Here is a 9,833-nt window from a genome sequence, read left to right as displayed (position 1 = left end):
AAATTCTCTATCTTCTTTATTTCGGTTGTTACATAAAGTTACACATGTGATAAAATGACAAAGAAAGGATACATATTAATTCTCAGGTTTAGTTACTGTATAATACACAAACAACTGGGCAAAACTAAGTGATGGGACGCTTGAGACCTCTCTCTCCTATCTGTTCTTCCTGTAAACCTCAAGTCCTGACAAAATAAATGTTTTGAAAAGTAAAACAAAGCATATTATATGGTTTAAAATATAACTCAAAAATATCTCATTAATCCTGTGGGAAAAATGAACTACTTTACCATATGGCTCCCCAAGCACATTGCGGTTATAGAAAGATGTATACATAGCACCATCTTTGGGTCTGCATGTCCTTGCTAATCTAGGCCATGGTTTTACACAGTGAACTTCTCAACACAAGTGACTAGAAAGCACTTTTGAAATCAGATGTGTTGAAGCTTCAATCCCATATCCAGCAGTTCATTTACTTTAAATGCATTTTGATCTTTAGTTTATCAGCATTAAAGAAGAGATAATAAGCAATTATCAGATACTATTTTGGTCAAATTCAAAGACAATTTATGAAGAGATTTCTACCAAAAGTCTTTCCTTATTGCTCTAGAATTCAACTCATTTATATTGGGAACAACTAATATATCTTCATAAGTGTAATATACTTTTATAGTTGTATCATGAAATACCACATATTTTTTACTTCTCATTTAGAAGCTTTATCAAATAAAAAGACAAGTTCCTTCAGAATTATGCTGTAATATATGGAGACAACTTAAAGAAAAAAAATCACAAAAAGGCAGATGCAAAGAGAGAGGAGATGTTGAAATAATGAGTTACAAAATTCAGAACAAACACTAGGAATTCAGATATGATACTCACATTTTTGTATATTTACCTTATTAAGAAAACACTAACACACAACAAAGAGCATGAAGGATGTGAAACCATAGTGTTTAATTTGCAATTTATTTTGCAAATTTGTGTGTCTGTGTGTCTATGTATATGCTCCATCTCTTTTCTTCAGTTTCCATCTCTCTCTCTCTCTCTCTCTCTCTCTCTCTCTCTCTCTCTCTCTCACGCTCTATCTCTCTCTCCCTCCCTCTCCCATGCTCCAGTTCCTTTCCTTGCACCCACCAAGACCATGTTAACTCTAACATGGGTTAGATGCTCTAACCCATTAGATGCTCTAGGGTAGAGCATCTTTTAATATAAATGACAATCCACTTACAACATTACTAACCTTGAAAACTTACACAAGTCCTCTTTGTAACTTGTATTTCATATACTCTTTCAATTAAATATTTATTGCCACATCTGCACATATAACTAACAGTAGTAAGGTAGGTCCTACTTTATTTTTTCAGAGATAAGTCTTCAATAAAAAAATAATTTCATGGATCATCAGAATACTACTTGATACTTCTTTTCTTCTAAATTTATGGCAAACACCTTCACAACAAAGGATGCACATAACTTGACATTTTATATTACATGCAACAGAAGTTTGGCTTAAAGTTAAATACATTTGAATATTTGCTCTTTCCATTGCATTTATTCTTTTTGTAAGTATCTACTCGTCTAGTACAAAGCAGGATATCATATACTACAAGATACACAAGACCAATCTTCACTTCAGAGGAGAAACAAGATAGAAACACAGTGTTGCAGTAGGGAAAAGGCTGCCATTAGCACTAGAGCTGGGAGCTAGACAGTTGCGGGGGTAGTTCCTTGGAGAAACCAGTCTTCTGAGAGGAGGCAACTTTAAGCTACACTTCGATATTTTTCAGAAGAAAGTTGGATCGAGAATTCTAAGTAATAGAAATTCCATGAATATAAATAGAGTGGTTGTAGAGCAGAGGAAATGCCAGGGAATATCAGAAAAATCTAAGGGAATGAGGTGAACAAATAAAAGATATATCTTTTAGAGAAATATTTACATAGCACCATGCTAAGGGTTTTGGATTCAGTGAGTAAGCAATAGAAAATCAGTGTATTCTTTTGCTGGTTGTTAAGGAAAGAATATTCACTGTAATAGAATCTAGGTTAATAACTTGTATAATATCCTTCCATGTGAAGCATATTGTCTAAAAACCAATTGATTGAAAATTAATGTATGTATGACATTTCTGAATTTCCTGTAGCCAGTCTATAAGTCAAGCCTAAGTACCTCTAACCAGAAGATTAAAAGCCCCAAGTAGTCAAAGAATGATGAATTCCATGGGAGACTTGCTACTGTCTGATTCCCGGCAGTGCACTCATTTGATGACTTCCTGTCTTTTTTATAATGTCGAAAAGAGGAGTCTTACAGCAATCATCTACATATTAAGAGAAACCCATTTAGCTTGTCAAAAAATTAAAGGATTGAATATCATTAAATTTCATGCCAGATATTTTACTAATGCTTTCAACAGTAAGTTGTTTTAACTGCTTTTTCCTTCTCCATTCTTCAAAAATTAATTTCTTAACTTTAAAAGTTAAAAATATAAACATAGCATTATTGTACAAAGGGAGATACCTGGTTATGAACAGAATAAATGAAAATAATCTTATTATGTGTTGAGGAGAAAGGTAATTAGCATAGTGAGAATTTTATTTGCCTTTTTACTTTTTCATTCAGAATAACAAGAATGAAGGATGGAACAAATTATCCCGAGCTGCAATTTGGATCTGACTGAAATAACAGAGTTAAATAAACTTTATATCATGGCTTAGATAATTATTTTTAGTAATATATGTTCACAGAAATAGAGCCATTATCTTTCAAAATAGTAAATTAGAGTACATGAAGTGCTTGAAATGTATTTGATTATAATTGTAAATTTCAAGTTAGACATGTATAGCTTAAATTTGTGTTGGTTGCTTTCATTTTAGGGATTCCCTAAAATACAAAGATAACCTGGGCACATTATTTAAAACGCTACAGCTTAAAAAGAATTGCTTTTCAAACTTTGTCACCCACAATGTGGTGTTCTGCAAAAAACTTAGCAAACTATTGTTGGCAAAGGATGTTCAGATTCTAGTTGTAATGCTCTTTTAAAAATTATATTATTTAGATTTATTATTATTCCCATGACTCCTACCTTACTTTAAACATTGTGCAGTGAATGCTGAGCTCCTTTCCAAAGAGCTCAAAAAAAGGGAAAGTTAGAGTTAAACATCTGCTGTGTATACAAAATGGCAATGTCGAAATGTGAAACATCCAGGAAACATCAATTAAATAGTTATAGTTTTATATTTGTGCTGTTAAAATACTGAGTAACAGTAGAGAAAAACTTATAGGGACCAATTAATAACAGATATTATGAAGCTATGCGGTTACTGTGTGGAGTTAAACACTATTCTTTCCCCCAAATGAAGCTGATTTTTAGTTAGGATTACAATCCTTTTACTAATTGATTTACAATTACTTAATTTATGTATATGAATCTACCAAAAGGTAAAATGTGACCTAACTTTTAAAATATGAAAGGCATTTTCACTTATATCAGAAATCATATTAAACTTGCTTCCAAATATTTCTCTTCTCAGTGACAGATGTTTCTTTTGATTATCAGTGTCTTGGTAGTCTGAAAAAAGAACATAAAAAAAGTAAATCTAGGATATATAATCAGAGGTATGTCTAGAAAGTAACGTGACTGATTTGTCAATAAGCAGACGAGGCTTTATATATTCAAATGAACATTGTATTTCCAGGCAGCCACTTTGGGAGATCAGACACATTTTAGTGGTACTGCCATTGCTCAAACATTTCAAACTTCTTTAGAATTGCTCTCAGAAATAATTTATGAACCATACAAGACTCAAGCTCATACACCTCACATAGCAGTAACTTGAGGCAAAGCAGAATAGAAAAATTATAATTTTCTCTTTGCTTTTGTTTATAAAAATAAATTTAAATTTTAAATTATTTAGGCTCCAAATAAACTGGTTATATAATCCTATTATATAAATCTCTGAGGGCATTTGTAAAAATAATTATCTTCTCCCTCTTTTAATTAGAGTAGGAACATAATATATACTAATAATCAGAGCAGTTGTGCTGGGGGCTGTCATGCTCATCAATTCTCATTCTTGTTGGTCTCTTATTTTCCCACTGATCACTTTGGTAAATTCCACATCATTTTGTCACTTCTTGTTCTACTTAATTTTTTGTTATCTGACTTCTTTGAGACTCTTTATTTTTCCCAAAATGCTATAAACAGTGTTCCTAAAGAAAAGACCACACCTTTCTGTAACCTTAGTTTTTCTCTGACATTGTGCTATGTCTTCTTCTGATGCTTATTTTCCCCTTTTATTTCTAAAATTTATGCACTGCTCTGCATTAAGCAAGTACAAAAATGTTTAAATATCTACTGAATAAATAAGTAGGTGAGCCCATGATTTTCTTCTCTGTTCCCTGTTCCATTTCCTTTGCACAATGAAATTCAACAGATGTAGCACTCATGCCACTGAAATACCAACTCCTGCACTTACCTAGCTCCATCTCTGCAACTTTGTGGTTACAGACTTAGGCAAGTTATGGAGCCTCTTCCAGTCGTGTTTTCCTCATATGTCAAAAGGTCATAAATAGATAGTCTGTCTCATAGAATGATGACCAATGAGAAAAGGCTTGAGAAATTCTAATACATGTGTTCAGTGAATTTTAGCTGTCATTAATTCAAGTCCTTAAATATTTTAACTATTGATTTTTTTGCCTAAATCATTCATGACATTCTCACATGGATATCATGCATCAATTCAGCATATTTTTTTAATTATAAACATTTTTTGACAGCTGTATCAAGTTGAAATGTTATGCTTTTAATTGCATTATGCAAGTTCAAGAATTCAATTCTTATTAACCTTTTCTCTTAGCTTTCATGGTGAAGTGTAAAGAAAAGCTTATTTTTTATGTTAATAGGAGGTTTCGTATACATTTAGAAGCATTTTATTAAGTATGTTATGAAGATGCTGCAACTTCTGACAGGAAAGTTAATCAAACTCTGTCTAAATATTCTGTGGGTTTCTAAACGTTCTTTCATGTGTTACTCTCCCAACCCTGCTTTCCCTTTGATATTGCTGTGAACTTGTTCCATTTACCCTCCCACCTCTCTACACTGGCACTACACTCTTGTTGTTTAGTTTGCCATCCTTCTATAGCCACACTTATCCCCTTTTAAATTTAAGTTTATTTATTTATTTTTTATTTTGGTATGACTGGGAATTGAACTAGGTGTAGCTGGGATTACATGCACCAACATTCCTGACCATTTTTAAATCAAATTATTTCACATTTTATTAAAATTTCAAGAACAAAGAACTATGCTACTTTTTAAAGGAGAACATTAACTACAGACTTCAGCTATCCAAATCACAATAAATAAATAAATAAACATGTGGATCGTAAGTGCAACAGGAGACATTTACTTAATTCATAAGCCAAAATTTAAAAAAATAAACTTTGATTCAGCAAATTCCTCTTCACTTTTCAATTATCTTGATCAACAAATAAGAACTGTATATGGTTACAACATGATGTTTGACTCTCCCACCTTTATTCTCCCATCATTGTTCTCACATTCTTCCAATTCATTCCAAACTATTTCCAAAATTATCAATTTCATACCCCTGAATACAGTTTTATACTCCAATGCTATCTGTTATGATCTCTTACAGGTTGTAAGCATTTAAGGATTTGTGCAGTAAATTTCATATCCATTAGTTTCATGATGGAAATATTGTCCCCAGGATCATTTATTATTATTATAGCCATGGCTCTCTAAAAGTTAAATATAGGGAAAGAACAAAACAAGCATATATATATATATATACACATATATATATATATAATATATATATACACATATATATATATATAATATATATATATATTATCACTACGTATTGATCCACGGTTACTTATGAACTACTTATGGCTTAGGTTTCAAAATGTATACCTATTTTACCACATTCTTATGTTCCTTTATGGATTTTAGAGACCTGAGTTACCTGGATGTATGAGACTCCTATTGCTGCTATAATAAGCTACTACAACTTTGTGGTTTAAAATAATGTATTTATTAGCCCAGAATCCAGGGGGCTAGAGTTTAAAATCAGCCTCACTGGACTCAATCATCATGTTGGCAGGGCAGGTTGCTTCTGGAGAATCTGCGGAGAGCTCTTGTCTTTGACAGCATCTAGGGTATACATGTATTGCTTAGCTCATGGTCCTTTCTCATATCACTTTGACAACATGCTTCCACCTCACATATCCTAGTAAGCACTTTAACCCTCCTGCCACCCCCTTAAAGGGGTCCCAGACAATTACACTTGGTTCACTAGAATAATCTAGGATAATCAACCCCCACTCCTTTCGCCATGTAAGATAACATTTTCACATTCTCTAGGTACTCAAAAGTTAATATTGTTGGAGAGGCATTGTTCAACCAACCTCACTGTGGAGAAGGCTCTGAAAATGGAGTCTGAATACCCTTGAACAAAATGCAGGTGTCCCACCAATGTCTATACTTGGCAATTGTTTACTGAGGAGCATTGAACATTATCAAGAACCATCTAGCCAAGAAAAAACTTTAGTTCCTCACTTACACATTGTATTATGGACCTTCATTTTGGTAAAAAAAAAATCTAATTCTTAGTTTTTCTGAACAAAGAAAAGAAGATTGAAAGGAATAGAATGTACACATTAAGCAGGTAATAATTGCAGTTTGTAAAAGGATTTATGAGATAGACATACTTGCAATTTCATTGAACTCAGAAATTTCAACTTTATTTTAATGTAAATAATCCTTTTCTTGGCTTCTATTTCTTATACAACTTGCATTTTTTTTAATCTATGGGACCTATAAATTTTGGTGGTTTATTTTCAAAAATGTAATATTCTCAATAACGATATAATATTTTCAAACAGATATTTTTCTACAGCAAAACAAAAAGCCAAATATGTTTAGTGGTTCAGTTTTTGCATCCCATAAGAACATTATTTAATATTGCTTGAATTAACAAAATGAGTTGAGCTGATTGATGACGTCTTAATTATACACTGACTTCTTAGGTCATCTTCTACTTCTATCAGTTTCATTAGAGTCACTAATATATTAGGCATTTCTATAATGGAACTAAATGGGGATACTTCAATTTCAATCAGAGAGAAGAAAACTTTCTTCTGCCTGCTTTTGCTTTCTTTCTTCCATCCTCAAAATTGTCAATCTTTCAGCAATATTTAATTTACATTGAGAGTTTTAGATATGCATATATATTTATCTTGGCAAAATTTTACTGTGAAAGAATTCTATCTTATTGAGAAAAATTCTTGATGAAGCATGGACTTACAAAACATTGGCTAGACCTAAAAATGTCAGTACATGACCTTTATTTTGATAAATATATTGGCATTAGTATCTTAAACATCAGCAATGTATAAAGAAATATTAGCATAAAGCTTCATGAGATTCATGAATAAAAGTAATAGAGAAATAATGCTATTAAGCTATGAAAATTGCATAAATTTCAAGGAAAAGTATAATACTGTGCTAGAACATTTTATTCCATGAAAAAAGATTTTAAACTAGTAAAGCATCATACTTGTTTAAAATAAGATATTACAAGTCAAACCTTCCTCATGCTTTATGAAAATCAAGGAACAAAGAAAACAAAATGATCTTTTAGACAGATGAAATAAGAAAGGTGAATATTAAATATGTATGTAAAATATATAGTAATATACTTGAATAGCTTACAAATGACAGTTGTCTTATAAATGTATGTATGTGAACTTAAACTTTCAAGTGGAATAGATATTTGTAATGCCAGACACAGAAATGTCACATTTATTCAAAAAATTATTTGTTAATTAGAAGTTTGAACATTTTGACCAGAGAAAGTTAACAACAAAATAAAAAAGGTGAGAATATCATGATTTAAAGAATGGCAATTTGTAACCTAGGGGATAGGTATTTGCATACTAACTGTAATGTTCCCTCTGTCACCATCTTCAGCCTGAAGATCAATCAGAAAGAGAAAACCAGTATCACCTGTGACAGTCAGAGAGTGGACAAAAAATGCCAGTGAAGTGAGTCTCTGTTTAACTATCTTTATCTCAGATGTACAAATGAACATTCTGATCTTCATTAGTCTAGATGCTTTGTTTCCTTCATTTATCATAAATATGCTAATTGTCTTTCTTCCTGATTTTTCTCCTTTCTCTATTTTCTTCTTCTTTTCTGAAATATGTTAAAAATGTGTGGCTTGCTTTCTCGATAAACAAAGGTTGTAAAGTGGAGAAAGACCATTGAGTTCTCTTTATTTGATGTGTTTCAAAATTACAAGATGAGTTAGCAATATAACTTATATATGATCATCATAGGAATTATTTATTATCACAATCTTTATTGAGAAACTTTTACAAGGAATATTAAATGCTAGATGAGGAAGCAGCTGTCACTTCCTCGGGCACATGGACTCCTCGCTTGAATTTTCCATTCTCCAGCAAACTGCTAATTAAGTGTGAACGGCTAAGTTGTTGGATCCCACATTTTTTAATGCAATACAACTGGTTCTAGCTGGCACAATTAGCAACCTAACTGGTAGCTTTCACGCAGTTCCCATCTGGCCTGGCTCTTCTCCGGACATATAATATGGGTACTGTGGCCTTGAAGGCACTTGCTTAATAAAGAAAACAGACAGGAAATCAGCCAAAACCCCATGAAATAACTAAGTGCAATTTTGGCTTCAAATACACCATGAATTTTCACAGCAAATCATACACACACAAAGTTACTATGATTATGCATCAGAATTTTGTAGGAAATACACACACACAGACACACACATACACACACACAAAGAATCAGAGAGCACCTCTGCTGACATTATAAATAAAATGGGAAAGGATGTAACGACAAAGTGGCATACTATTCATTTGTCTAAGATAACAAACAAATAAAACACCAATCAATCCAGTACAGATTTAGATCAGCCAATCTTTTTCCCTAATTTTATTCTGTAAATTTCTTTTCTAATATTGCTACATACTCACTTTTTAAATGAAAAATAATATTTCTCATTTGCAACTAACCCAAGAAATATTTTATTTTTTGACAATGCACAAACTTTACATGTAATGTAGTGTACAATTTGTGCAAACTTTCTATTGAATAATGAATTAACACAATTTGACTTTTATTTAGAGCAAAAACTTGAGTGAACTCAATAGAGTCACTTTCAAGGTATTTGCTATATATGCTACAAAAAAGGTATAGAAGCAGGCATTTATGCACTGATGTATACATTTTATCAAAAAGTATGAAAATAGGGTTGAGCAGAATCACCTGCACTATCCATGACTGTGTATGGGGTATTATAACAGTTACTAGTATATCTAATCCTCTGTACTCATTGTTAATATGGGAATAAAGTGAAATCTCATTTTCAAGATGAAATGAGATGTGGTATGTAACATGCTTAACATAGTCCAGAGTACACTGTAAACATTGAAAGCATTGTTCTACAGTCTAGTGCTATGATAAATAGTATCTTTCAGTTTATTCATGAACACCAAAAATTTTCTCTTCCACAAATTACAAATATGAAAAAACATAAAAATTTAAATGACAATGAATAAAGATTATTCCTAAAATATTTATATCACCTAATTTCTGAATGGTAAATACTGAATTACCTCAAATGCTCTCAGAATACTAAATATTCAAAGTTAAACTTTGTGGTCTATTGTTAAGTTCTTTGAAACTAATACAATTTAGTTGCCTTTTTCAGTAATCATTTTGTCACAGAAGTCTGCTGTTCTATTGAAGGTTTTAGTAGCTGCCATTATA

The sequence above is a fragment of the Castor canadensis genome, chromosome 11 (genome assembly GCF_047511655.1).
Source record: "Castor canadensis chromosome 11, mCasCan1.hap1v2, whole genome shotgun sequence".
Lineage (NCBI taxonomy): Eukaryota > Metazoa > Chordata > Mammalia > Rodentia > Castoridae > Castor > Castor canadensis.
Note: the sequence above shows the minus strand (reverse complement) of the source record.